At 44.3% G+C, this 25,824-nt stretch overlaps 1 protein-coding gene across 2 annotated transcripts in view; it reads left to right on the top strand.

Annotated features, from left to right (window-relative positions):
* Nucleotides 1–25,824, top strand: part of KAT7 (lysine acetyltransferase 7) — a 609,598-nt gene that overhangs the window by 320,488 nt on the left and 263,286 nt on the right. The window lies entirely within an intron of this gene.

Raw genomic sequence — 25,824 nt, 5'->3', positions numbered from 1 at the left:
TACCCTACCTGCTTTTGTGTTTCAAATAGGTGAAAGGAACCTGCATCTTCTTGATGTTCTCTGGTAGTTGTATTTGGTAGAGTCAAGGACATAATGCTGATGAACCCATTGTGTCTACTTTATGCCAGGCAAAGCTGGTAGATTGAACTGCCAAGCTGACCTTTTTCAAATGGGTGGTTGACTTTTTTTTAGAAAGACGTTAGGATGCAGTCCAGGAGCGTGGTGGCCGCAACCATTGTGTTTTTCAAATGTTTGTCAGCACGGGGCATTTGTGAGGTAGCCACCTGGACCTCTGTCGTTTTGTAAGAACTGTAAACTGGCTACTGTTCAAGCCAAGAGCAAGACAGATTTTATCTGTGTTGTCCTGCAGGCTTTACTTTTGCCCCACCTAAGGTGATTTCCTCTTTATTGGTTTAGTACCCTCCAATGTTTAAGGAATACTATTTCAGGGTCATTTCCACAGTGAACATGATAAATTTTGTTTTGGTTTTAGTGTTATTCTGACAAAAAATATATAAAGAATTGAACTGAGTAATGGAATAAGCACATAGTCCTTACAAGTTCTGAAGTAGACTGAAATCAGCTGTGCAAGTAAGACTAAGTCATGACATCACCTTCAGCAAATTTATTGGGTAAGAAATGCAACTTTAGTGCTTTCTTATGTAAGCGTCTAGTGTTCTGATAAGTTATTGTCATAACTGTAATTTCTCTTGGCTAGTTCTTTCTGGTGGGCAAAGAAGGGACCATTAACATTACCAAATATATACTGTTGTCACAACAGAGCAGGTCACTACTATTCTCAAATCTAAGGTGCCTTGGATTGGTATCTTGTATAGTATTCGCTTAATACCTTTAATGAACTACATCTTTGTGGAAATGCTGCTCGTCGTATAGGAGGCCTGGACGATTCTTTCAAGAAAATCTAATCCGTCTCTTTGGAATCTTAAATTGTGGTGGAAATACTAACTTTACTCTGTTTTCAGTCTTTTACCTACGTGATCGTTAAGATTTTCCAGGACATAAGTTTTTCTTGGTGGCCATTTCTACCCCTAGGAGAAACTCTGAGCTGCCAGCACATGTAAAGAATCATATGCAGCCTTTGATAAGGACAGGATAAGTCTTATAACTAACTCATGTTTGTGTTCAAAGTGACCTGGAATTAGGCTTTGGATTCATTCAGCTTCCAGTATTTTGTTTTGGTCCCCCAAACAAAAGTGGGAGAATAATCCATTCAATGGATGTACATAGCCAGCTGAGGTATTACTTAGAACCAAGTACTTCAGACAGACTGATCAACTATTTGTCTTATTTATGCCAGGTAAGCAAGACAAACCAACGTCAAAGCAAACACTGTTTAAGTACCTTAACTGTGTTTTGTTATGAGCTTTATAAAAGAAAATGGTAGAGCAAATAAGAACAGACACCATCAAAGTAGCAGCCTTTTTTAAAAGTGTCTCATAGAGTATCTATGGACTACCATCCACACATTCTCCAAGCACTGTAGGATATATGCCTAGAAATAGGATAGGCTGTACGACTGCAGTCCTGAAGGGTATGTTCTGACCACCTTCCCAAACATGTCATCAAGCGACCACCAGGGTATCTGAATGCTTTAATACCCTTCCCATGGATATGGAGTGATACCGCAGCAGTAATCCTTATGAACCTATTACAGTTGTCTGATTATGTTGACTTTAAACAGTCAGTGTTCAAATTAAAGGATCATTACTGCTGTATAAGCTTCTGCCCACCTTCTCACTTACATCTGAGGTTTCATATCTGGGGTGGAGGATGAAAGAGGCATCTCCCTTTGTAACAGGAGAAAGAGAAAGGGAAAAGAGAACCATTTAGTATTCTCTTATTATTCTTAAGTTTCCAATCTGGTTATATTTTGAAAGGAAGAAGGCCAGCTGCTTATCTTCAATTTGGATTTTCTATTTGTAAAAGTCTTATATAGTAACAGTATTCTTCAACAGAGCCTGCTCCTATGGCTTCCAGAAGGCCCTTACCAGCCCTTATTCTTTCAAGGGAGACCAGAAGAGAAACATATTACACTAATTACCTGGATGTATCAAGGTACTGCGATGGTGGTGCTGCGGTAGCGTTACCGCCTCACAGTAAGACGTTGTCCTGTTCGATTCTCAGCTAGAGCGTCTTCTGTGTGGAGACATGCGTGAATGGGCATACCTTTGTTGAAGGTTGTGCGTCAGAGCTAGCAACTCGGCACGTAAAAATCTACTGCCAATCATTAGCAGACCGGAGTTCCGCTGTGGCGACCCCTAACCGGGAAAAGCCGAAAGACACAACAACAACATCCTGGATGTACCAAGGCAGATAGTACTCAGCTTATAGTCAGCACGTACCATGCACACTCGATGACTTCCTTAGCCAAAAAGAAGCAAAGATGTTATGGACTGTTTTCCCTTTTAGGTAAACGTCTTTGCCAATGTCAAGAATTGTGGAATAGTTTAGAGCTCTTGGACATCCACAAAGTGCAGCTGAAGGTCACGCCAAAAGAGAGGAGATCTGCTTTGGCTAATATCCATAGATAAAGAATAATTCTGCCGATCTTATTTTATTCAAGCATCTGCTTTTGCCTAACAACAGGACTTTCTGCAAATCTGCTGCTGTACTTCTCATTTTCTTTACTCTATTCTTTTCTGTCCTTCCTTTTCATTGCTGAAATTCTAGAAAAGCTTCCCAGAAGGAATAGCACTTGTCCATGTTCATTTCACCTCTTCAGTGTTTGTATGACCATGTCAGTAATATCAAAGGCACTTCAACATACTTATCTTTATCTAGTGGTTTCGGTGGTTTAGAGGGTTAAAGCCTTGACAACGACTATGGAGACCTGGTTTGATTAGAAACTCATGTGGCTGACTGAGCAGCTTAGAGGGATGGGGTTGTGGCCTTCCTGGGGAGGGAGGGGTGGCTTCTTGGGCATCCCCTGTGGTGTTACTGAAGGCTAGGATCATTCAGAAAAGGCATGGTCTAAGAGGGATCAGGATGAGAACTTGGCTTAGCTCACGCAGTGGCAAGGTCAAGATGTTGCATGTTCCCATTGCATGCTTTAAGTTGAGCAAAAAAAAAAAAAAAAAACTGTTCAAGTGGGGAGTCTAAAAAGTTTTAGATTCCCACAAAAGGTACTTGGACCTCTAGGGAAACCTACAGTAGTACTTTCTTTTCTTATACCAGATGTTTAAAGTTGTCCTTTAAGTAGACCCCTTGAAGCTGAATTGTTAGTCCCCAACCTCCAAGTGTCGGTGACAGTTATAACTGCAAAGTTATAATAGTGAGCTGCATGTTTCATTTTTTTAATTGTAGTTTCATTTTGGAAGTGCTGGGACTGAGTATCAGGTCTCTCACTTTCCAGAGGAAGCCCTCAAGGGCAGATTATATGGTGTGGGAGACTGATGTAAATAACCCTACAGAATCCCCCATAACAGACATGACTATAGTAATGTATGAATGCTCAGAGGGTTTTAAGCTGACATCAGGACTGTACTCCCTAATGACATGGAGAGCAGTGCTCTGAAGAGAGTTGGCAAAAAAGCAAGAACTTCAGCTATATTTATCTTTAGAGCAGTTAACTGCAGGGCCATATCATAAAATATCAAGGAACATTCTTAAGCAGATTGAAGAAATGGCTTCTGAGATCTAGGATGAAGCCGTAAAAGAGAATTACAAGACTTGCCCTAATGGCTGTTATGGTGGGTAAACATGCAATCAAATGTGGGTACAATGCCACTAATGTCTGTAGCAGGGATGTAGCTATATGCATGAACATTAGGAGAAAGATGCAGAGGTCTGCAGATCTCAGCATCCATTGTATCTGCAACCTGTGCTTTTTCTTAAACCATAAAAGGAAAGGTCAAGATTTTTATAGGAGCTGTGTTAGACACAGAAGGGAAAACATGCGGCTTAGAATTCAGGCCTTATTAAAGGATGTCAAATGGCAGTTGCTGTATGCTCCCCTTGAGCAAGAACCTGTTTAGTTCTCCTTCTCAGGAAGTTTTGTAGGGAGCTGGGAGAGTGGGTCAAGACTATGTAGTCTGTTGAGCAGTTATTGCATGCACTCATCCCCAGCTGTAATGGGACATATTCTGTAAAACAGTGGTCCTTTTGTCGTAAGCAGTTCATAGCAGGCACATTTAAACAAAAAAGCCTTTGAGAAGAAACAAGCCTGGGGAGATGGCAATGGAAGGACAAGTTAGGGAAAGAGGAGGAACATTCCCCATAGTGTCAAGATCCTACTCCCATCCTTTAACCCTTGCCCCCCCCCCCCCACACACACACACACACATTTTGGGTGGTAAGCATTGTCATTTCAAAGACAGACCAGTGAGTTGTTTTTTCTCCTTTATTCCAAGTAAGCAAGGCAAACCAGTGTCATAACAAACACTCTTTAAATAAGTAGCTAAATGCATTGTGTTACGTTAAGAACAACGTGGAAAAACATAGATCATCAAGTAAGAACTCATTCCACTAAACAACAGCAGGATGTTCTTCGTGTTTCACTGCTGCAGTCATTACATTTGGGTTATCTGCTTGCAGGTAGCCCTCAGTCAGCCTGATTAACAAAGTCTTGGGTCCTGCGTCAGTTGCTGTCCCTTTTTCCATGACATCAGGTCGTCAGGGGTATAAAATATGCAGCCGACGCCATTACATCCATCTTTCTTGCCGTGCGGTGCCCAAAGCAGAAGCAGTTCGCAAATGCTGGTTGGTCAACTCCTGAAATTTTCGTTTTTGAGTTTCAGAACTGAAGTCTTCAACTAAAGCTAAGTACCCCGTTGGGGAAACTTTTTTTTGCTCCTTACCAATGTCAGTAAAAGTTAATAATTGCATTACTTGTGGAAAACAAATACCTCATAAAGATTTTCATTCGTACTGTATTCCTTGCCTAGGCCCTGACCACGATGTACCTTGCTGTCGGTTTTGTGCTTTATTTAATTAGCGCACTATCCGTCTTCTGTATATTTTCGCCTCTAAATATTTTGGTTCTCGGTTTAATTATCCACAAATGTCGTTGGTTAGCCATTCGACTACCGGGATTCTGAAAAAAATGCAAAGATAAAGGCAGAGACAGGCTGCCAAGGTTCAAAACTGCCGACGACGCTTCTCCAAAGCTAGTCGCCAGTTCGCCGGTACTCAGTGAGGCACTTTCGCAGCCCCTGATACCCGCTACTTCTGATTCACAGGCCTCTACTGAGACCTTTTCGGAGTCCAGTATGCAGCGAGATGCTTCAACTATTGAACCCGCGGATGTCTCTACCTTGGATGGGTCCGGAGCCGCTGTGCAGGCACCGGCTTCTGAGGGTGTATTCAGGCCTACGGACTTGCATATTAAACCGAAGCCTCCTTCTTTACTTAGGCCTAAATCTCGAACAATGCCTAAAAAACGATGCCCGGGCCACATGCTCAGGCCTCTATGCCTAAAAAACAAATGATAAGAATGGCTCAAGATCTAATAACTCTAATCAGGGGTAGCCAAACCCCCCCCCCCCTTCTAAGAGGCCTAGGACTGAAGTTCGTTATGAATCTTCTGATCAGGATTCTGTTTTTTCTGATTCTTCTGATGATCTAGATTTGCCCTTATCTACTTATGAAGATTCTGATGCAGAGGACTCCATTCCCTCTGCTTCCCCTCCTGAAGATTTTTCTTTTGGGGGAAACCTTACATATTCTAAGGGAGCATTTCCACTGGGAAAGCCAGGATTTTTCTGATTCAAAAAAGAGGTCTAGGGATTTCCTTCTCCTACCTCAGCATAGGCCTTTTGCTATTCCTCCTGTACTAGACATTGTTGATGATGCTATTTCGGAATGTAGTTTGGCCTCTAATTCCCTACCTCCTGCTCCCAGAAAACCTGACAGATACTACAGGGTCCCTGAGTCTCACAAGTTCCTTTTCAAAAATCCTATTGCAGATCCAGAGACTATTTCACAGGGGCCCAAGGGCATTAAGGCTTCTACTGCTAGAAATCCTACCCCTTCTGATAGAGACTCCAGGGCGCTGGATAGATGGGGTAAGAAGGTTTACACTTCTGCAACCTTGGCCATTAGGGCTTTAAACTGCCAGTTTCATATGTTAAAGTATCAGCAACATGTTATTGGACTGCTTAAACAGAAAATGACATTGATTCCTGACTGTGTGGAAAATAAAGAATTACAGGATTTAATGCATTCTGCTGAACAAGTTGGAAAACATACTTTGCAATGTGGTTTTGATTCATTAGAGGCCTCTTGCAGGGTTGCTGTTACGGGGTCTGTGCTCAGAAGGCATGCTTGGCTTAAGGAGCAATCTTTGCCTGATCATGTTAAAGCTAAATTGTTGGATGCTGCTTTAAATCAGGACTGCCTGTTTGGCAACAAGGCTGAGGAAATTTTTAAAAAGATGGAAGATAAAGCTAAATCTATGCAGGCTGTTAAAGATTTTTTACAAGTTCAGCCTCCTAGGTAGGCACTGGCCCTCTAAGAATTGGTCCTTTCCAGCCCCTTCCAGGTCTTCTCAAGCCAAACCCAGACACAGCAAAAACTCCAGGTTTCAGTCCCAGAGGACACACTGAACTAAGCAGTGGGGGGCCTCCACTTCCAAATCTGGGAATAATAAGACTCCCCCCCCCCCCCCACATGGTAAACTGTCTCAATGACTTCCTTTTAAAATTTCCAAGCACTTATCAACTGACTGCCCCTTTGGGGAGAAAGATTGCTCTTCATGCAAAGAATTGGGAACTCATTACCCAGGACAAATGGGTTTTAAATATAGTGCCCCAGGAATACAGATTTCACTTCCACACATTGCCAACACCAAGTGGGTGGGCAGACTTACCCCCAAATCATTGGGCAGAAGCCCAAAAACAAGTACTTTCTCTCTTAAGCATTGGGGCTATTCAACTGGTACAAGAAGAGGAAAAGGGACAAGGTTTCTACTCAAGACTTTTCCTGGTACCCAGAAAAGACAATTCATGGCGTCCTATCCTGGACCTGTCTACTCTAAACACCTTTTAGGAGATTCCAAAATTCAAGATGCTTACTCTTCACCAATTACTTCCTATGCTAGGCAAAGATGCCTGGTTGGCAACACTAGATTTAAAAGAAGCCTACCTGCACATCCCAATCAGGGAGTCTTGCAGAAGATACCTATCCTTCAAAGCAGGCTACACACACTCTCAGTTCTCTGCATACCTTGCCTACACCTAGAGTTCCTTTGGTGGGCAGATGCCTGCACCAGAACAATGGACTACATTTCACACCACCCCCTGCTGCCCAAACCCTAACAACAGACGCATCAGACTATGCATGGGGGGCTCACTTGGCAGGGAAGTGCATTCAGGGCAAATTGAACCCAAGTCAAGTGCACCTGCATATCAATAAAAAGAAATGTTAGCTGTACAGAATGCTCTGACAGCCTTCAAGGACCACATTCTTCCAGGACATCTAATGGTAAAGATGGACACCACTGTTATGTGGTACATAAACAAGCAGGGGGGTACACATTCTTACCCCCTTTGCAGACTAGCCATGGCATTGTGGAACACAGCCTTGAGCTACCAAGTGCACCTACAAGTTCAATTCCTGCCAGGAAAATTAAATACATTGGCAGACGGACTAAGCAGAAACCTCATGGACCCACACGAGTGGAAACTGGAACCAAGGATTTTCAACATGTTGACAAGCAAATGGGGGAGTCCAGATATAGACCTTTTTGCCTCTCCCCAGAACTACCAACTGGACATATTTTGCACAAGGACTCCCCACAAACAAGCCTGGAAAGTGGATGCTCTGTCCTTCAGCTGGAAAAACCCATCAGTCTATGCCTTCCCCCCTCTGCCTCTGCTCTCCAAAGTACTACTAAAAAGCAAACGGGACAAACCAAGGATGATTTTGATTGCTCCAGACTGGCCGCAGCAACACTGGTACCCCCTCCTGCACAGTGTGTCACGGTTATCTCCATAGCACCTGCCTCAGACTCCTTCCCTTCTGTCTCAGCAGGAGAACCAGATTCTGCACCCTCAGCTTCTAACACTGAACCTTGCAGCCTGGCTGTTTACTTAATCTCTCCTTTACCATTCCTCAGCAAACCTGTGATGGATATTATTTTAGAGGTAAGGAAGCCTAGTACTAGAAAATCTTATGCTGAAAAATGGAAAAGATTCTGTGCCTGGAACCAATCTCAAGGGATGAGCACAGCAGTGCCCAGTTTACCTCAGATTTTACAGTACTTAACTGAGATGCTTCACAAGGGCCTGTCTTTTTCCTCCATTAAAATCCACGCCTCAGCCATTTCAGCTCATTATAACACAGAACCTCCCCTCTTCTCTCATCCACTGCTCAAGCAGTTCCTTAGAGGGGCCAAAAATTTGAGACCACCAAGGAGAGCTCCAACCCCAGCCTGGGACCTTAACTTTGTCTTGGAGAAAGTCACTCTAACTCCTTTCGAGCCAGCTGCTACTGCAGACTTAAAATTTATTTCTTGGAAAACAGCTTTCCTTTTAGCAATCACTTCAGCTAGAAGGGTGTCTGAATTACAGGCCCTTGTGGCAGTGGAGCCTTTTATCATCTTTCATGCGGACAGGGTGTCCCTCAGAACCAATCCATCCTTCATGCCCAAGGTGGTATCCATTGTGGCTCTTAATCAGTCCATTCATTTGCTAACCTTCTTTCCCAATCCACAGAATAAAGGGGAATGGATACTGTATTCCTTAGATGTGCACAGACAACTTAGATTCTACTTGGACAGGACTAAACCTCAAAGGAAATCTAAACAACTGCTGGTGGCATTTGCTGCAGGGGCAGAGGGGAAGGCTATTTCAAAGCAAACCATTTCTAAATGGATAAGCCATTGCATTCATTTCTGCTATAAGCACCATGGAAAACCTATCCCCCAGGGGATCAGACCTCACTCCACCCGGTCTGCATCTACTTCGACAGCCTTTCTCAGAGGCGTCCCTACCAGGGACATCCTAGAAGCTGCTACCTGGAGTTCTGTACATACTTTCACCAAGCATTATCATTTGCTAATTTTCTCTAAATCCAGAGCTGGCTTTGCTACTGCAGTCTTGCAGGGCCTTATAGCTGGCCCTAATGCTATCTAAATTCCTCCTCCCAACCGTAGCTTTGGGAATCTACCCAAATGTAATGACTGCAACAGTGAAACACGAAGAACATAGTACAGTTGTGCACACTTACCATAAATGTAGATGTTCAAGTGTATTCGCTGTTGCAGTCCTGGCTACCCTCCCTCCAGCCCCCTAACTTCTTTTGGCTATACCTCTACTTTCCTTTACTATGCTTAAAAGCCTTTTTGGTGTATTTGCTTTTTTGTTGGAGGTATATCTTTGTACTTTTATATTTAATTGCTTCCCATTAGGGGGGCACCTGACATCTGGGGCAAGAAAAACTGATGTAATGGCGTCATCTGCATGTTTTATACCCCTGATGACCTGACGCAACCTGAAGCAACCGACGCAGGACCCAAGACTTTGTTAATCAGGCCAACTGAGGGCTACCTGCAAGCAGATAACCCAAATGTAATGACTGCAACAGTGAATACACTCGAACATCTACATTTATGGTAAGTGTACACAACTGTACTTTACCTGGTGACTGCTTAATTCAGATAACCTCTAGGGAGAAGACGCAGAAGTCTGTAGCATGCGATATCCATTGTCTCTGCAACTTGGGCTTTTCCGTGAGTGTACCATAACAAGAAAGACCAGTATTTTCATAGGAGCCATCTTGAACATGGAGGGGCAGGCTTTTGATTCCACAGCTGACCCAGTTCTTGGGTCTCAGTCAGACAAAGAGCACATTGGTTTGAGTTTTCCTCAAAACTGTGGCCTGCATTTTGGCCTGCATCTTCATGGTTCCATTAGTCAGAGTTCTCAAAAGAAAATTGCACTGTTTCCTGAAAACCTATGCAAGTAACACAGACAGCTCTTAAATAAAAATTTGCCTCTGATGCCCTTCATCAAAGAGGAGTTCTGATTTTAGTTGCAGCATGTACTGAAGAATCATAGTATTCCCTTCATAGCCCCAGAAAATGTACATGCATATCCATTGACTACACATGACTTTCATCTAGCTTGGGGGGCCCATACAGTTATTCATAAGATGCAAGGCACCTAAATTCCTCCTGTGATCCAAAGAATTATCACCTGGAAAGAAATGATGGCCATCATCCTAACCCTAGGGGTATTCAGTACAGTCTGGCATCTTGTGATTCTGAAGATGATTACAGGCAACACTGTTGAGGCACTCCCGTATTTGGAAAACATCCATGTCTGCATAGTTACTGAAACTCTGTTTAGATGTGTAGAGAGCACTCCCTCTATACCAGTGTTTTATGCTTTTCATGCCTTCCAGCCCAGTGGCAACTATGGTGGAATCTGTATTTGTCAAGGAACAGATTAACTCAGGCAGATCCCTAGGGGCTTCCAAAATGAATTAATTGAACTACATGTCATTCTAAGTAAGATTGTTTATCAGCTAATAGCTTGCTACTGACAACCATGCTAGATTCCTCAGTATTCTAAATTATCTCTTTATTAACAGAAATTTGTATTTTGGATGGATTTAACTACAGTCTACTAAATTGGGACACCAATAGCTCCATTGTAGGAAATACCCCAACATTCCTCAACTTAATAAGCAAAAAATTACCCTAACCAGCTGGTAAATAAACCCACAAGAGGGCACACTGTCTTTGACTTGAGTCTTACAAATATGGCCACCACCTGCACTACTTGTCTGGTATCTACTTCCCACTGGAGCCTGACTACAAATTTGTGACATACTTTAAACTCCCTACGGCGGTAGCGTTGTTACCTCACAGCAAGAGGTTTTTCCCATTCGATTCTTGGCTGGGCTTGGGAGTGCCTTCTGTGTGGAGTCTGCATGTCCTCCCCGCGGTTGGGTAGCGTTCGAAAGACATGTGTGCGTAAATGGGCATGCCTTCGTTGAAGGTTGGGCGTCGAGCTGGCACCTCGGTGTTTCATAAAACTCTACTGCCAATCATTAGCAGACCGGAGTTCTACTGTGGTGACCCCTTACCGGGAAAAGCCGAAAGACGAACAACAACAACTTTAAACTCCCTGCTGCAAATCCCACTGAATTTATGGGCTATAGACATGCAAACCTCAACTTACTATGTGACAAAATGCCAAAATCCACTTGCAGCTGCACCTCCCCTTGCCTAAGTACAGCAGCAAGCTTCACTAAAGAATTCCACACCCATTTAGAAAAATGCTTAGATCTAGTGATACTTACCAGGGCCAAGCATCATGGGAAGTTCAGAAACAAACCACCCTGGCAGTCCACCTCCATAAATAAACTGGACAACAAACGATAGAAGTTCCTTAAATTGTTTAGTAGAGCCAAACCCATTTCTCAAGGGTGATATCAAAAGCATTGGGAAAAAAAACACTATCAGGGCTACTAAGGGAGCCCATGAACTTAGGCTGGCCTCTGAAGCCAAAGATAATGAAGTTCTCCATTATCTATGTTAGAAAACTAAAAGGACATGCACTATAATACCCTACCTTGTGCAGAACTTATAATGAGGCCTTCTATTCTGACCCAGCTGACATTCCCAATGTCTGTGCATAGAAAGTTAATACCATCTTCACCCCTGGCACTTCTGTTCAAAGCCCTGAAATGTCTGAATCCCTTACTACCCTGTTATTCGTAAAGGTTATGTACTGAATGCTAGCAAAGACCAAAAATACTTCCTACTTGAGACCTGACAGTATACCTGCTTACATAATTGATGGTGTTAAACATGCCCTTGCAAACACACTTCGCAATCTGTTTATATCCATCGTTGTCTGCTTTTGTCCAATTCAGCCTGTAGGCGTATCGGATCCAACCTTGGTAACTTTTTGGAAGCTGTGGGTCCAGGGTTCTTGACTCCTCCTGTACCCAAAATTCCCTCCGTTTCCCAGGGCTACATCTGATTGTGTTTGCCCGCTTCTAGTGGAAGGATGTGGTCTGTGAGGGCTCTGATCTTCTTTGGGTGGCTAAGTGATATTTTGTCTGTATTGTGAATAGTTTTAGCTGTTGGTTTCTGTACATGTAGTTTTTGCTTAAATCTCCTTTCCTTCCGACCCCATAATTTTATGTATACATGTATAAACATCTTTAGAGATCTTTTCTGTTTTGTTTCTTCCTGCTTTTGTGCAGCTACATTAAAATTTTTTCTTATTCTTAAGGATCTCTTTACTAGCTGTTTTTACAGTTTGTGTTTTTAGGTGTAGGGCGTTTTCTATGTTGGCTGTGTTTTGTGGTTTTTCAGATTATGGTAGACAAGGTCCAAGGATTTAAGTGCTCAGTCTGTAGGCGCAAAATTCCCCTGCAGGACCTGCAGTCCTTATTTGTGTACTGGCTTGGTGTTGCACATCTGGATTCGGACTGTGAGGTGCATAGCTTGTTTGGTTCAAGAGAGTTGCAAGGGTGCATTAACAGATTGGTCCTTGGGGGATCTTCTTCCCACCCATGTGAGGACATCAGCACTTCTGCTTCATCAGAGTCTTTTTCTCCAGCCAAGAAAACCAAGAAACCTAGGCCCTCAAAAGAGAGAGAGGGAGAAACTGAAGGAGTTCAAAAAGAAATCTAGAAAATGCGGTCCAGATCCATTAAAACTTTAGGGTCCAGCTCTGAAAACTCCAAAGCATTCAGATCTGGGAACAGTTCTGATCTCTATGCCGACACCTCCTTTATGCTTTTCACCAGATTCAGTGAGTCCTAGGCTCCACTCCTCCTTCTGCAGGAGAGGCTTTCATGCTCCACAGGGAGCCTCACTGAAATGGATGTCAGCAGGATAACACAGAGATTTCTACGGACACATATTCAACTGTAAGTCATCCCGGCACCATCCCCTTTGGGTGCTCCGGGTTCAGGCCATTCTGCCCCGCTGTTGGTGTCTCCAGTTCTGGTTCGGCCTTTGGATCTGAAGTCTGCAGATCTGAGCCTTCACAAAGCACTTGCAGAGCCAAAAGTTGTCTCAATTTCTACTCTGTATCTCTTACTTGTTCGACTCATTATTGGATCAGGGTGAGTCACGGAGCTAAAGTTTCAAAGCTGAGGCTGTGGGAGGGGATCGACTTCAAATTATATTATCCGCCGTCTTTCCCTCTGAGGGCCTTGGCACAACTCAGTTGTCATTGTCAAAGCTGGCGCGGGTCAGAGTGGAGATTATTCCTCTCCTGTCTTGCTCTTATAGGAGGAGTACTTCCTCATCTCCTGTCGTGTCCCTGGCTTTCAAGGAATTTGAAAGAGTTCTGTCCAGACCAAAAGAAGAGGTGTCTCTACCATGCTGTCTATTCCATCCCAACCCCCAGTGGGTACTGCATCTGAACTCTTCACATCCTGATCGGTGGGGACATTCTGCCTTTTATAGCCAATGGGATACTCAACACATTTGTTCCCAGTCTGATTCCAAGACCTCCCCAGAAACCCAAACATGGCAGGGTCCTAGGAAACCGGTATGTAAAAGAAGATATTTGGACTCCTCTGTGGAGTTTGTCAAGGAAGAGACAGACTTTGATGATGGGGGAAGAGTCCCCATAATCCCCTCTGGAAGATGTTGCCTTCAGTGATATTCTTGAACTGATGAGACCGAGAGGGGATTGGTCTACTCATACATTCTCTCCTGAGGAGTCTTTGCTCCTTGAGGCTTTTGGGGATGGCTCTTCTACCTCTTTAGTGGTGCTGCTTGCTGATGCACTCATAAATCTGGTTGTGCAACAGGCATGGAAGAATCCTGATGTGGTGGAGCTGATCCCAAAGAAACCTGATAAGATCTTGGTTGCACTGGAGCAAGTTTCCCATGGTAGATCCCATGGTTGTAGCAACAGCTGCTAAGGAGGAGCTCTCAGAAAAAAAATGTATCTGTCCATTCCCCTAACAGAGAGTCAAGATTGTTGGACAGGTTTGGGAAATTGATGTATGTGTCAGTGACCTTTGCACTAAGAGCGCTGAAATATCTTGCCCATATGACTCTTTTCTAGACTGACCTGACCAAGGAGCTCACAAAGTCCCTTTTAAGTAACTTACCGATGGATGTCTAGAAAACGGTGATGTCCCAGATGTTCATCGTGTTTCACTGTTGCAGTCATTTCACTTGGGTTATCCTGCTGGCAGGCTACCTGCAGTCGGCCTGAATTACAAAGTCCTGGTCCGGCGTCGGTTGCTGTTACCTCTTCCCTGACGTCAGTGCGCCAGGGGTATAAAAGATGCAGCCGCCACCATTTTCTTCAGTCTTTCTTGCCGTGCGGTGCCCGAAGCAAAAGCAGTTCGCAAGTGCTGGTCGGCCGACTCCTGAGATTTTCGAAATTTAATTTCAAATCCGAAGTCTTCTATAAAGCTAAGTACCCCATTGGGAAAACTTTTTTCTTGCTCCAGACCGATGTCAGAAAAAGTTACCAGTTGTATTTCTTGTGGGAAGCAAATACCTCATAAGGATTTTCATTCTTACTGTATTCCTTGACTAGGCCCTGACCACGACGTAGCTAGTTGTCGGTTTTGTGCTAGATTTAACCAACGCACTATTAAGCATTGGTACGATTTTGCTTTTCATTACTTTGGCCGAAGGTTTAACTATATAATTCCGTCGGAACAACCGATGACCGGAACTCATAAAAAACACAAGGAAAAAGAAAAGGACAGGCATCCGAGGTCCAAAACCAATGACGAAGCCTCTTCTAGGCCAGTCGCCGGTTCTCAGTGAGGCGCTTTCGCAGCCCCTGACACCCGCTACCTCAGAGCAACAGGCCGCCTCCGACTCTCACGTGGAGACAGCTAGGCCTCTGGATACTCAAGGTATTGTGCCTTCAGAAACTAATCCCTCAAATGGGTCCGGAGCCGCTGAGCAGGCATCGGCTTCTGAGGGTGTTTTCAGACCTACACAGCTTTATATCAAGCCAACTTCAGCATCAAAGACAAAGACTAGAACAGTTTTAAAGACAAAGAAACAAGTACAGCATTCTCCAGGACAGACCTCCATGCCTAAGAAACAGATGCTCAAAATGGCCGAAGACCTAATTACTTTTATCAGGGGTTCCCATCCCCCTCCTGATAAGAGGCCTAGGCAAGATACTGAATATGATTCCTTTGATCAGGTTTCCATTTCCTCTGACACTTCTTCAGAACAGGGATACTCTATTCCTCCCTATGAGGATTCTGATGCTGAAGAATCTATTCCTTCAGCTTCTCCTCCTGAGGATTACTCTTTTGGGGAAACCCTGCATACCATGAGGGAGCATTTCCACTGGGAGAGCCAAGATCACTCAGATTCTAAGAAAAGGCTTCGAGACTTTCTTCTACTACCTCAGCACAGACCTCTTGCTATTCCACCTGTTCTAGACATTGTAGATGATGTATTTTCAGAGTCCGGCTCGTCTCCCGACTCTTTACCTCCTGTACCTGTTAAGCCAGACAGATACTACAGGGTTCCAGATTCTCATAAATTTCTATATAAAAACCCTGCTGCTGACCCAGAAACTATTTCTCAGGGTCCCAAAGGGGTCAAGGCTGCTACTGCAAAAAAACCCTGTCCCCTCAGATAGAGATTCTAGGGCAGTGGACAGATGGGGGAAAAAAAGTTTACACTTCTGCTACCTTGGCTGTAAGGGCTGTAAATTGTCAGTTTCATATGCTTAAATATCAGCAATACTTAAGGTCTCTGTTAAAACAGAAAATGTTGACAAATTCTGAATGTTCTGAGAAGAAGGAATTGCAGGATTTATTGCATGCAGCTGAACAAGTGGGAAAACATACTTTGCAATGTGGTTATGATTCGCTGGAGGCCTCTTGCAGGGCCGCTGTAAAAGGTTCTGTTATTAGAAGGCATGCTTGGTTAAAGGAACAGACTCTGCCTGATCATGTTAAAGCAAAATTATTGGATGCTCCGTTACAGCATGATACTTTGTTTGGTGTTCAGGCAGAAGAGGTGTTAAAGAAAATGGAGGATAAAGCTAAATCTATGCAGACAGTGAAGGATTTCTTACAGGTACAACCACCCAGATTTAGTAGGAACTGGCCTTCTAAGAATTGGTCCTTTCCCGTGTCAGACAGGCCACAAAGAGGCAGATACAGACACCCTAGAGGCAGACAACAGCCCCAGGGCTCATACAGGCCCAAACAGTGGGGTGCTTCTACCTCTAAAAGCGGAGAAGACAAATCACAGCCATATAGGAAACAGTCCCAATGACTTCCCTCTGCTAATGCCAAGCACTTATCTTTTGGCAGCACCCTTAGGGGGAAAACTAGCACTTTTTTCACAAAATTGGCACACGATCACCCAGGACAAATGGGTCCTAAATATAGTCTCTCGAGGCTACAGGTTCCACTTTCACACCCTTTCAGAGGCAAAAGGTATGCCAGACCTGCCACACAATCAATGGACAGAGGCACAAAAACAAGTTTCATCTCTCATGGACATGAGGGCCATTCAACCAGTGCCACAACAACAGTAGGGACAAGGATTCTACTCAAGACTTTTCTTAGTACCAAGAAAGGACAAAGCATGGAGACCAGTTCTGGACCTGTCTATTCTAAATACTTTTCAGGACGTTCCGAAATTCAAAATGTTGACTCTGCAACCGCTTCTGCCCATGCTGGGCAAGAAGGCTTGGCTTGTAACTTTGGACGTCAGAGGCATACCTGCATGTCCCAATCAGACAATCTTGCAGAAGATACCTCAGATTCATAGCTGGCTCAATGCACTACCAATTCTCTGCACTGCCCTTTGACTTATCTACTGCGCTCATGGTCTTCACAAAATGCCTGGCACCTGTAATTGCATTTTGCAGACAAAGAGGAATTCAAATATATCCCTACTTGGACGACTGCCTTATTCAAGCAGAGACCAAAGGCATTCTACTAAAGCATCTGGCATTTGTAAAAAGATTACTAATTTGCCTAGGGTACACAGTAAACGAAAATAAATCAAAACTAGTACCCTCTCAAGAGATAATATTCCTGGGTGCAAGCTTAAATACAACTGCCCAGATGGCTTATCTCACGCCAGACAAACAAAGGCAACTGACTTCTTACTTCAAAACCATGGCAACAAAGACCCAGTTATCTGCAAGAAAAATTTTGCAGGCTCTGGGCTACATGGCCTCCTGCATTCTGCTAATTCCATATGCAAGACTGCATATGAGGAAACTACAATGGTATCTAAAAAGTGTTTGGACTCAACATTGCCACAGCCTGGAATCATTAATTTCACTCATTCCCTGCCTGCAACAGGAGTTTCGATGGTGGGCACAGGCCTGTCACCACAACAAGGGACAGCCTTTCACTTTACCCACAGCCAGGCAAACACTAACAACAGACGCGTCAGATTATGCCTGGGGGGCCCACATGGCAGGAAAATGTTTTCAGGGCACATGGCCCCCAAGCCAAAGGCATCTTCACATCAATCAAAAAGAGATGCTAGCTGTACAAAATGCCCTGATAGCCTTCAATGACCTACTTCATCCAGGACAACTGCTGATAAAGACGGACAACACCACAGTTATGTGGTACATAAACAAGCAGGGGGGCACACATTCCTACCCCCTCTACAGACAAACCATGATTTTGTGGAACACAGCATTGACCTACCAAGTACACTTGCAAGCACAATTCTTGCCAGGAAAAACAAATGCTCTGGCAGACGAACTAAGCAGAAACCTCATGGATCCTCACGAGTGGAAACTAGATCCACAAATCTTCAGCATGATAACAAGGAAATGGGGATGCCCAGACATAGATCTTTTTGCTTCCCCTCACAACTGCCAACTTCAGAGATTCTGCACAAGAGCTCATCACAAACAAGCATGGAAAGTGGATGCCTTGTCATTCAGCTGGAACAACCTTACAGTATATGCCTTTTCTCCACTGCCTCTCCTCCCCAAGGTACTCCCAAAGGTCAGACAAGAGAAGCCACCAATGATACTAATTGCCCCAGATTGGCCATGCCAACACTGGTACCCAATCCTAAGGAGCTTGTCCCAAGGCCCAGTCTGGACATTGCCTCAAATTCCTCATTTACTGACCCAACAAGACAATCAGATCCTGCACAGCCAACTCAGAACCCTAAATCTAGCTGGATGGCGGATAGTGTAACCATTCAGAATACACCTCTCTCTCTAAAGCGGTTATGGATGTTATTTTGGAGGCCAGGAGGCCCAGCACCAGAAAATCTTATGCAGAAAAATGGAAGAGATTCTGTGCTTGAAACCAGGCACAAGGAATTGACATGCTTGTCCCAAATATGCCTCAGATTTTACAATATCTAACTGAGATACTGGACAAAGGCCTATCCTTCTCATCAATTAAGATCCATGCCTCTGCCATTTCAGCTCATTACAATGCAGACCCACCTATTTTTTCACATCCATTGCTTAGGCAGTTCCTCAGGGGGGCCAAAAATATAAGACCTCCAAGGAGAGCACCAATACCTGCATGGGACCTCAATTTTGTCTTGGAAAAACTCACACAGCCTCCTTTCGAGCCAGCCAATACAGCTGAGATAAAATTCATATCATGGAAAACAGCTCTGCTCCTAGCAATAACTTCAACAAGAAGAGTTCCAGAGTTACAGGCATTAATCGCTGTGGAACCTTTTATTATCTTCCATCAGGACAGGGTTTCTCTAAGGACAAATCCAACATTTATGCCTAAGGTGATGTCCAGTGTGGCTCTTAACCAAACCATTCATTTGCCTACTTTTTTCCCAAACCCACAGAATAAAGGGGAGAGACTTCTGCATTCTTTGGACATACACAGACAGCTACACTTCTACTTGGCCAAAATTAAAGCTTTCAGAAAGACTGAGCAACTTTTAGTGGCATATGCTGCAGGATCACAAGGAAAGGCTATCTCAAAGCAGGCTATTTCAAAATGGATAGGACACTGCATTCATTTCTGCTATTCACAACATGGCAAGTCAGTGCCTAAGTGCATTAGACCACATTCTACCAGGGCAGCAGCCACCTCAGCAGCCTTCTCAGAGGAGTACCAACCAAGGATATTTTGGAGGCTGCAACTTGGACTTCAGTGCACACTTTTACTAAGCACTACCACTTACCTCTTTACTCTAAATCCAGAGCAGGCTTTGCCACTGCAGTTCTGCAGGGCCTTATAGCCACGCCTAATTCTGTTTAGACCCAGCCGCCCAACCTCAGCTTTGGGATTCAACCCAAGTGTAATGACTGCAACAGTGAAACACGTTGAACATAGTACAGTTGTGTACCTACCATAAATGTAGATGTTCGAGTGTATTCACTGTTGCAGTCCAGGTTACCCACCCACCATCCCCCTCTCTTTGCTGGGACTTATCTGTACTTCTCTCTCCTATACAACATATGTGGTGTATTTGCTTGTAGATGAAGGTATTGTTTATTTTAGTGCATGCTTTTATAAGCAATGTTTTTTTAGCCTACCCTTTTGGAGGCACCTGACATCTGGGGCAAAAAAAACTGAAGAAAATGGCGTCGGCTGCATCTTTTATACCCCTGGCGCACTGACGTCAGGGAAGAGGCGACAACAACCAACGCCGGACCAGGACTTTGGAATTCAGGCCGACTGCGGGTAGCCTGCCAGCAGGATACCCCAAGTGTAATGACTGCAACAGTGAATACACTCGAACATTTACATTTATGGTAGGTACACAACTGTACTTTGTTTACCCTGTAGTCATTGTCCAACAAATCCATGCAGCTGATGGTATGACTAGAGCAGCAGGAACTGGCATAGCCATCCACCATTATGCTTGGATCTAGTTATGTGAGTTTGTGGAATGCTTCATGACATCATTCCTTAATGCCTCCTTTGATGCTTTGACACTCTTTGGATTGAAAGTTAAGGATATTCTCATCAGGAGCAAGCAAGACGGTAAAATTATCTGCCATGGGAATCTGCTTCTCTGCCCCTCAGAGGACCTTTACTAGGAACCAGAGAGGGGGGGAGAGGGAAAGAAGATGTGGCTTAGAAAATCTCAGGGTTTTAACCAAGTCACTCCTGTAGACAGACCATCCTGAGGTGGGTGAGGAGATTTCAACGGATGTAACCCAAAAGGCATAGGCGGACTGCAGAATTGGGGATTTCACAGTCCTTTCACTTAGAAACCCTATCAGTACTCCTGAAGGGTTTCCTGACTTGCAATTTGGAGGAATTTGGGTGGCACTTATCCATGCAGACTCAAGCTTGGCAGGCCGTTACACAAGATACATGGGTGCTGAGGATAATCACAAGAGACTGTACTATTCCCTTTGGTTCCCCTACCCAGGAAAAAGAGAAGGATTCCCAAAGTATCACCCAGTCAGATGGAATCTGCAGCAGCAAAAATAGAAAAGCTTCTCAAAAAAAGTCATCCTCCAGACCAATTAAGATCCACAGTCTATTTACTGTTCTTTTTAGTTCTGTAGAAAATAGTGGACCTCAGGCCAGTCATGGCCCTAAGCCACCTCAGTCGGTTTGTGAAAATGACAAAGTTCCAGATAGTTGTGGTTCAGTCCTTCCTACCTCTTACTTGGGAAAGTATAACTGGATGCGATCCATAGATTTTTAGGATGCCTACTATCATATCAAGATAGTGAGGCAGTCTAGGAGACTTCTCAGTTTCAATCTGAGAGCTGATGATTTTCAGTTGAGGGCACTGCCTTTTGGTCTCACCACAGCCTCCCAGGTGTTTACCAGATGCATGGCAGTGATAGCAGCATATGTCAGACTGCTGAGGATGTTCATCGTGTTTCACTGTTGCAGTCATTACAATTGGGTTATCCTGCTGGCAGGCTACCCGCAGTCAGCGCGAGTTCCAAAGTCTAGGTCCGGCGTCGGTTGCTGTTGCCTTCTCCCTGACGTCAGTGCGCCAGGGGTATAAAAGATGCAGCCGATGCCATTTTCTTCAGTCTTTCTTGCCGCCCGGTGCCCAAAGCAAAAGCAGTTCGCAAGTGCTGGTCGGCTGACTCCTGAGATTTTCAAATTCGAATTTCAGATCCGAAGTCTTCATTAAAGCTAAGTACCCGTTAGAAACTTTTTTCTTGCTCCAGACCAATGTCAGAAAAAGTTAATAATTGTATTTCTTGTGGGAAGCAAATACCTCATAAGGATTTTCATTGTTACTGTGTTCGTTGCCTACACCCTGACCACGATTTTGCTAGTTGTCGGTTTTGTGCTAGATTTAACCAACACACTGTTAAGCGTCGGTACGATTTTGCATTTCATTACTTTGGCAGAAGATTCAATTATATAATGCCGTCAGAACAGCCGACTACCGGAGTTTATAAAAAGTGCAAAGAAAAAGAAAAGGACAGGCATCCTAGGTCCAAAACTGACGACGAGGCTTCCGTTAGGCCTGTCGCCGGTTCTCAGTGAGGAGCTTTTGCAGCCCCTGACGCCCGCTACCTCAGAGCCACAGGCCGCTTCCGACTCCCACATGGAGCCGACTAGGCCGCTGGAAACTCAAGGCATTGGACACTCGGAAACTATTCCTTCAGATGGGTCTGGAGCCGCTGAGCTGTGTTTTCAGGCCTACACAGTTATATGTAAAGCCATCTTCAGCTTCAAAGGCAAAGACTAAAGCAGCTCTAAAGACAAAGAAACAAGTACAGCATTCTCCTGGACAGGCCTCCATGCCTAAAAAACAGATGCTTAAAATGGCCGAAGACCTAATTACTTTGATCAAGGGGTTCCCATCCCCCTCTTGATAGGAAGCCTAGGCAAGAGATAGAGTATGAATCTTCAGATCAGGTTTCCATTTCTTCTGATCAGGAATATTCCCTTCCTCCCTGTGAGGATTCTGATGCTGAAGAATCTATCCCTTCAGCCTCACCTCCTGAGGATTATTCTTTTGGGGAGACCCTGCATACTATGAGGGAGCATTTCCATTGGGAGAGCCAAGATTACTCAGAATCCAAGAAAAGGCTCAGAGACTTCCTTTTATTACCCCAGCACAGGCCCCTTGCTATTCCTCCTGTTTTAGATATTGTAGATGATGTATTTTCAGAGTCCGGTCTGTCTCCTGACTCTTTACCACCAGCTCCTGTTAAGCCAGACAGATACTACAGGGTTCCTAATTCTCATAAATTTCTTTACAAAAACCCTGCTGCTGACCTAGAAACTATTTCTCAGGGTGCCAAGGGGGTCAAGGCTTCCACTGCAAAAAACCCTATCCCCTCTGATAGGGATTCAAGGGCCCTGGACAGATAGGGGAAAAAGATTTATACTTCTGCTGCCTTGGCTGTAAGAGCTTTAAATTGTCAGTTTCATATGCTTAAATATCAGCAGTATCTTATGTCACTGCTTAAACAGAAAATGTTGACAAATTCAGAATGTGCAGAAAACAAAGAAATGCAGGATTTATTGCATGCAGCTGAACAAGTGGGAAAGCATACTTTGCAATGTGGTTTTGATTCTCTAGAGGCCTCCTGCAGGGCCGCAGTTACAGGTTCTGTCATTAGGAGGCATGCTTGGTTAAAAGAACAGAATCTGCCCAATCATGTTAAAGCAAAGCTATTAGATGCTCCATTACAACATGATACCTTGTTTGGTATTAAAGCAGAAGAGGTGTTGAAGAAAATGGAGGACAAAGCTAAATCTATGCAAACAGTGAAGGATTTCTTACAGGTACAGCCTCCCAGATTTAGCAGGAACTGGCCTACAAAGAATTGGTCCTTTCCAGTGTCAGACAGGCCACAAAGAGGCAGATACAGACACCCCAAAGGCAGATCACAGCCCCAAGGCTCATACAGGCCTAAACAATGGGGTGCTTCTACCTCCAAAAGCGGAGAGGAAAAATCACAGCCACCAAAAGCGGAGAGGAAAAATCACAGCCATGCAGGAAACAGTCTCAATGACGTTCCCCTGGCAGCTCCTTTGGGGGGAAAACTAGCACTTTTTTTTTACAAAACTGGCACATGATCACCCAGGACAAATGGGTCTTAAATATCATATCTCAAGGCTACAGGTTCCACTTTCACACCCTGCCAAGGCCAAACAGTATAGCAGATCTGCCACGCAATCAGTGGGCAGAGGCAGAAAAACAAGTTTCATCCCTCATGGACATGAGAGCCATTCAGCAAGTACCACAGCAAGAGCAGGGACAAGGATTTTACTCAAGGCTATTCTTGGTACCCAGAAAGGACAAAGCCTGGAGACCAATACTGGACCTGTCTATCCTCAACACATTCCTGGATATTCCAAAATTCAAAATGTTAACTCTGCAGCAGCTTCTGCCCATGCTGGGCAAGAAGGCTTGGCTTGTGACTTTAGACCTAAAAGAGGCATACCTGCATATCCCAATCAGACAATCATGCAGAAGATACCTCAGATTTATAGCTGGCTCAATGCACTACCAATTCTCTGCACTGCCCTTTGGCTTATCTACTGCGCCCAGGGTCTTCACAAAATGCCTGGCACCAGTAATTGCATTTTGCAGACAGAGGAATACAAATATATCCGTACTTGGACGACTGCCTTATTCAAGCAGAGAACAAGGACATCCTACTACAGCATCTGGCATTTGTAAAAAGGTTACTAACAGGTCTAAGGTACACAGTAAACGAAAAGAAATCAAAGCTCGTACCCTCTCAAGAGAAAATATTCATGGGTGCAAGCTTAAATACAACTGCCCAGATGGCCTATCTCACGCCAGACAAACACAAACAACTGACTACTTATTTCAAAATGTTGGCAACAAAGACCCAGTTATCTGCAAGAAAAATTCTGCAGGCTTTGGGCTTCACGGCATCCTGCATACTGCTAATTCCATATGCAAGACTGCATATGAGTAAACTTCAATGGTATCTGAAAAGTGTTTGGACTCAACATTGCCACAGTCTGGAAACAATAATTACCCTCATTCCCTGCCTGCAACAGAAGTTTCAATGGTGGGCAAAAGCCTGTCACCTCAACACGGGACAGCCATTCACCTTACCCACAGCCAGGCAGACATTGACAACAGATGCATCAGATTATGCCTGGGGGGCCCATATGGCAGGAAGATGTATTCAGGACACATGGTCCACCAATCAAATGCATCTACATATCAATCAAAAAGAGATGCTAGCTGTTCAGAATGCCCTGACAGCCTTCAAGGATCAACTTCATCCAGGACAACTACTGATAAAGACGGACAATACTACAGTCATGTGGTACATAAACAAGCAGGGGGCCATGCATTCCTACCCCCTCTGCAGTCTAGCCATGAACTTGAGGGACACAGCACTGACTTACCAAGTACATCTGCAAGCACAATTCCTGCCAGGAAGGATAAATACTCTGGCAGATGAGCTAAGCAGAAAGCAAATGGATCCCCACAAGTGGAAATTGGATCCACAAGTCTTCAGCATGATAACATGGAACTGGGGATGCCCGGACATAGACCTATTTGCTTCCCCTCACAACTGCCAACTACAGAGATTCTGCACAAGGACTTATCACAAGCAAGCATGGAAAGTGGATGCTCTATCTTTCAGCTGGAAAAACCTAACAGTATATGCCTTTCCTCCTCTGCCTCCTCCCCAAGGTACTCCTCAAGGTCAGACAAGAGAAGCCAAAAATGATACTGATTGCCCCAGACTGGCCCCGCCAGCACTGGTACCCAATCCTAAAGAGCTCGTCTCAATGCCCAGCTTGGACATTATCTCAAATTCCTCACTTATTGACCCAACAATACAGTCAGATACTGCACAGCCAACTCAGGACCTTAAACCTGGCAGCATGGCGGATAATGTAGCCATTCAAGACACACCTCTCTCTAAAGCAGTGATGGATGTTATTTTGGAGGCCAGGAGGCCTAGCACCAGAAAATCTTATGCAGAAAAATGGAAGAGATTCTGTGCTTGGAACCAGGCACTAGGTATTGACATGACTGTTCCAAATATTCCTCAGATTTTGCAATACTTAACTGAGATGCTGGATAAAGGCCTTTCCTTTTCATCAATTAAAATTCATGCCTCTGCCATTTCAGCTCATTACAATACAGAACCACCTATTTTATCTCATCCATTGCTAAGGCAGTACCTCAGAGGGGCCAAAAACATAAGACCTTCAAGGAGAGCACCAATACCTGCTTGGGACCTCAACTATGTATTGGAAAAACTCACACTGCCTCCGTTTGAGCCAGCCTCTGCAGCTGATATAAAATTCTTATCCTGGAAAACAGCTCTGCTCCTAGCAATAACCTCCGCTAGACGAGTCTCAGAGTTACAGGCAGTCATGGCTGTGGAACCTTTTATCATTTTCCATCCTGACAGGGTTTCTCTAAGGACAAACCCTACATTTATGCCTAAGTAGTGTCCAGTGTGGCCCTTAACCAAACAATTCATTTGCCTACCTTTTACCCAAACCCACAGAATAAGGGTGAGAGACTTCTGCATTATTTGGACATTCACAGGCAGCTACGCTTCTACTTGGACAGAACCAAAGCTTTCAGAAATACTGAACAACTTCTAGTGGCATATGCTGCAGGATCACAAGGAAAGCCTATCTCAAAACAGACTATTTCAAAGTGGATAGGCCACTGCATTCATTTCTGTTATTCACAGCATGGCAAATCAGTGCCTAAGGGCATTAGGCCACATTCAACCACAGCAGCAGTCACTTCAGCAGCCTTCTTCAGAAGAGTACCAACCAAAGACATCTTAGAGGCTGCAACTTGGAGTTCAGTGCATACTTTTACAAAGCACTATCAGTTATGTCTCTACTCTAAATCCAGGGCAGGCTTTGCCACTGCAGTTCTGCAGGGCCTGGTAGCCTCTCCTCATCCTATTTAGCCAGCCTTCCCAACCTTAGCTTTGGGATTCAACCCAATTGTAATGACTGCAACAGTGAAACACG

This window comes from Protopterus annectens, chromosome 13.part0 (assembly GCF_019279795.1).
Source record: "Protopterus annectens isolate FY-2018-M chromosome 13.part0, PAN1.0, whole genome shotgun sequence".
Taxonomy (NCBI): Eukaryota; Metazoa; Chordata; order Ceratodontiformes; family Protopteridae; genus Protopterus; species Protopterus annectens.
This window is presented reverse-complemented; position numbering and strand designations above follow the sequence as displayed.